Source organism: Arachis hypogaea, chromosome 18 (assembly GCF_003086295.3).
Source record: "Arachis hypogaea cultivar Tifrunner chromosome 18, arahy.Tifrunner.gnm2.J5K5, whole genome shotgun sequence".
NCBI lineage: Eukaryota > Viridiplantae > Streptophyta > Magnoliopsida > Fabales > Fabaceae > Arachis > Arachis hypogaea.
In genome coordinates, this window is record NC_092053.1 from 114,928,360 (window position 1) to 114,933,446 (window position 5,087).

Genomic DNA, 5,087 nt, shown 5'->3' on the forward strand with positions numbered 1-5,087 from the left:
ATCCAGACTTGGTCCCACGTAATTCCGATAATCACAGAAATAGTTATATTTTTTCAAAGTTTCCGGCTTCCTTTAAAAATAATGCAGAAAATCAAGTTTTACATTTTAACTTTGAAAAATCATAACTAGTTCTATAATTAATTCAAACTTCTCAAAATTGAGTCCCAACAACAACTTTTATTATACTTTACTCAGCCTTTACTCTTATATCATTTCAATTATCGTTGAATAACTGATTCACTTCCAAAGTCACCTTTTAATTTCAAAAATCAGATTTTCAGCAATCTATTTAGTATTCAAAATCCAACCTTTCAAAACCCCTCAAAACCAATTCCAAATCAACTACCAACTAAGTTCATTAACATTACAATATACCAAATAACAACTCAACGGCAACAAATCCAACATAACCCATTAAAATTCAGAAATTCTCAACAATTAGTCATCAAACAATTCCCAATCCACATAATCAATCAATATCACTAATCAACAATTCCAAATCACAATCTCAACCATCCCAATCACAATTTCAGCCACAATTCAATATTCACATAATCAATCAATTACTCACAGCTATTGAATCTATTTGCAGTTATTCAATAAACCTTGTAGGCATTCTTAAATTAAAATCGTTTTAAACCCCTACCTCAATTAGTCAAAACCGTCGAATTTAAACGCAATGATGCCCTTCTTTTTTCCAGTTTTACAATAGCCAGTGCGACTGGAATAGTAGCAGTAGCCTAAGTTCTTCTGGGGAAGCAACAACAATAACATCGATGGTCCCAGATAAGGACGGCAATACCGAACAAAGACAGTAATGATTGGAAGCTAGGGAAGATCAAGAAAACAAGGCATGTTATGGTCAAGGCAGCAGCAAACCAAATAATGGCAACAGAACATAACTCAATGCTACCAGGGAAAAGCAGAATAGAACAGCAATGGCAGAGTAACCTACGATGAACATGAAGCATGGAGGCGATGGAAACAATGGCGGCGGACCTTCGGTGGCGGCGACGCGGTGATAACAGAGATCAAACGCGACAGAGCAGGTGGCACAGGCAGCCTCTTCTTTCTCCCCTGCAAGCTTCCTTCCTCACGCATCTCTTCTCCCTCGCGACAGTAATGACATCGCAACAGCAGCGGTGTGACGGGTTCGGTGGAGGCACAACGATGGTGACGCGAAAGTGCAGCTTCGACAGTGATAAAGGTGCGACAGAGACACAGCGGCGCTACCCTTCGCGCACAAGCTCTCCTCGTGTTTGTCCTCTCCCTCGCGAGCGTTCAGCTCCTCAACGGCTTCAAGTCTGACGGCGATGTGACCTTGCTTCAGCGGCGGTGATGGCAAGGCGAGTTAGCAACGGCTGCACGGCGATGGGCATGAATAATGGCGCAGGCGAGGTGCTGCGGCAGCGAGCTGGACGGCGCAGAGTGCAGCTCCCTCTTCTCTGATTCCAAACTCTCTGTTCTCCCTTTCCATTTCTTTGTTTCTTTCTTTTGTTTGGGGTGTTAGTGTTTTGGAAGAAAGGTGGGGTGGGGAAAATTAGGATTAGGGTTTCTGATTTCCAATTTGGAAATTTAGGGTTAGAAATTAGGATTTTATAAAAGTATAAGGATAGATATGAATAGATATTTTGATAAAATTGAAAGGTAGAGTAATTTTAAAATCAAATATACTCTCTTAAAAATATTTAAGAACATTATTTATTAACATATTGCTAAGTTGAATTGATTATTTCTAATTTAAATTATAAAATAAGCATATTAATCACATTTTTATAAAATATAGTTTAAACTCAATACTAATTATTCAAATTAAATGATATAACTTTTTATTATTTTTCTATCACCGAAACTTTAATTTCAATTTACAAAATATCATGTCTAGCCCTAGTGCAGGTAATGAGCTCATCTGTTGGTTACTAACCCGCTCCCGACATTATCCAGCAACCTCTGTCTGGATAAGGCTTTCCTATTGGCTATACCCCTGTGTACAGGAAATAACCCCTCTGCCACCACAGGGTCCACTGCACGCAGGAAATAACACATCTGCCACTGCAGGGATGTACACCGACACACCTTCTGTATACAGGAAATAACCCCTCTGCCACTACAGAAATGGAACAGGTGGTCACGGTACTTCTGTAGCAGGAAATAACCCCTCTGCCTTACAGAAATAAAATATGGATCTGTACCACAGGAAAGCGTTCTCAGCAATCACACCATTATCTATCTGACTGCCTCACTGCAGCAGATGATCATACAAGTATATCTGGAGTTGCCTTAACGCAACAAATGAATAAACACATCTCTTGGGTTGCCTCAAGCAACAAATAAATATCTCTTGGGTTGCCTCAAGCAACAAATCATCACATAATCATTCTCATTATCATCATTCATCATCATTCTCATTATTCATCATCATTTTCACATTCTTATGCAGTACCTCTTTCTTTCTCTGTATCTCTTTACTCTGTTTTAATTACTCTGTTTTTTGCATCTCTTTTCTCTTCTTTGATTACTCTTTTCATCTGTATCTATATTACTCTTTTTCTATTTATCTCTTTACTTTACTCTGATTACTCTGTTCTCTGCGTTTCTTTACTCTGCTCTGATTTCTCTGTTTAACGTATGTATTTAAAGCTTATGTAAATTTTGGTACGAATAGTTAGTCTGTCCCAAGTATAGGTTCATTAAGTCTATACTGAAACATTTTAACTTTTCATATAATACCTAACCCTATTCGCAATTCCAGGACTAGCTATGTTGCCCTAGTTCGTTCACTAGTCTCTGTCTGTTTTTCTGTCATTAAAACTTTACAGACTTTTTCTTCTATTTTTATCTTTTCTTCAACTTTTTATTTTTATTTATCTTTGCCTCACTAATATGTTTTTACCACTCCCTAAGTGTTTTATGAAAGTAATTATGAGATTCTGTGCTTAAAGTTGTCTTTCTAAAGTTCTCTGAGTTGAACTTTGATCTAATTGTCCATACACCTGCATCCCAAAAATGCTTTGACTAGTTTAGTGTGCCTACAAGTACCATTCACTATTAGGAACAGAACTTTTATACATGATCTAATCTGTTTACCTCTATGTGGTTTAGAAGTTATTCTAGGGTTAGATCGGTTATCTAATTATCATGTTTTCCTTGAATGCTATGAAAGAACTGCTGTTATTCCATCTGATAGTTTAGATATTAAACCATTTCTATCTCATACTTTATATCTGAATTCTGTAAGAGTTACATTAGACGGGAGTGATTGTGAGGGGTACGTTCTGTTAGCGGCTAGCTCGAATGATAGTGAACTAAGCTTAGAACGAATCCAAGTGGTGAAGGAATTTCCTGATGTTTTTTCGGACGACATACCTGAGTTTCCTCTTCAGCGAGAGATAGAATTCAGCATTGAACTAGTACCTGGAACCGGACCGATTTTCATAGCACCATACCGGATGTCACCACTGGAACTTGCGGAATTAAAGAAGCAGTTGGATGAGCTACTTGGAAAGAAATTTATTCGTCCCAGTGCATCACCTTGGGGAGCTCCAGTATTGCTAGTAAAGAAGAAGGATGGTGGAATGCGACTTTGCGTGGATTACCGGCAGTTAAATAAAGTCACCATCAAGAACAAGTATCCACTTCCACGGATATATGATTTAATGGACCAGTTGAAAGGTGCAACTGTGTTCTCGAAGATTGATTTGCGATCGGGCTATCACCAGATTCGAGTGAAAGAGTCGGATATACCAAAGACTGCATTTAGAACTCGATATGGTCACTATGAGTATACGGTTATGTCGTTTGGACTAACTAATGTTCCTGCGATTTTCATGGATTACATGAGTCGTATTTTCCGTCCGTACCTTGATCAGTTCGTAGTAGTTTTCATAGACGATATTCTCATCTATTCGAAGACAGAAAGAGAGCATGAAGAGCATCTAAGAACTGTATTGCAGATACTAAGGACTCGGAAGTTATATGCTAAACTATCAAAGTGCGAGTTCTGGACAGAGAGGTGGCATTTTTGGGACACGTTATATCACAGGGAGGAATTGCAGTGGATCCTTCAAAAATTGAAGCAGTAGTGCAATGGGAACCACCTACGACCGTTACAGAAGTTCGGAGTTTTCTTGGACTAGCTGGATATTACCGGAGGTTTATTAAAGGGTTTTCTCAGATAGCCTTACCTCTGACTAGCCTTACACGAAAGGAAGTTCCATTCGTTTGGACGGCTGAGTGTGATAGAAGTTTCAAGATGCTTAAGGAAAAGTTAACAACTGCACCTGTATTAGTACTACCCGACCCACAGAAACCTTTTGAAGTATACTGTGATGCTTCTCATAAAGGACTTGGATGTGTGCTGATGCAAGACAAAAATGTGGTGGCTTATGCTTCCCGGCAGCTGAGACCTCATGAACAAAATTATTCGACGCATGACTTGGAGTTGGCTGCAGTAGTGTTTGCTCTGAAGATCTGGAGGCACTATTTGTATGGCGCTCAACTAGAAGTTTTCTCTGACCACAAAAGTTTAAAGTATATCTTTGACCAGAAGGATCTTAATATGCGACAGCGAAGGTGGATGGAGTTCCTGAAGGACTATGATTTTAAGTTAAGTTATCACCCAGGAAAAGCGAACGTGGTGGCAGACGCTTTGAGCAGGAAGAATTTGAATATCTCTTGGATGATGATAAAGGAAGAAAAGTTACTTGCAGAATTTGAGGACCTTAAGTTGGCTATGACTGAGACGTCAAGTGGAGTCCGTTTGGCCCAATTGCATATAACACCAGATTTTAAGATTAGAATTCAGCAAGCACAAGCACAGGATTCAGAAATGATGACGATGCTGAGACGGATGAAAGTAGAGGAACCAGAAGCTGTAAGACTAGGTCGTAGCAGTGTTTGGAGATACAAGAACAGAATTTGTGTGCCTAGCTCTGGAGATTTACGGCAAAGGATTCTTGCAGAAGCCCATCAAAGTAGATTCTCTATGCATCCAGGAGTAACAAAGATGTATCAAAATTTGAAACAAATGTTTTGGTGGCCGGGCTTAAAGAGAGAGGTAGCTGACTATGTCTCAAAATGTTTAACCT

The 5,087-nt window shown here is 39.1% G+C and overlaps 1 long non-coding RNA gene across 1 annotated transcript; it reads right to left on the reverse strand.

Moving 5' to 3' along the window:
• Positions 1-392: 392 nt before the first annotated feature.
• Positions 393-1,570, reverse strand: LOC140181629 (uncharacterized). The gene is made up of 2 exons (XR_011876612.1): positions 956-1,570; positions 393-828 (listed from the first exon to the last, which is right to left on the reverse strand). It is a non-coding gene; the product is annotated as an uncharacterized lncRNA (long non-coding RNA).
• Positions 1,571-5,087: the final 3,517 nt, after the last annotated feature.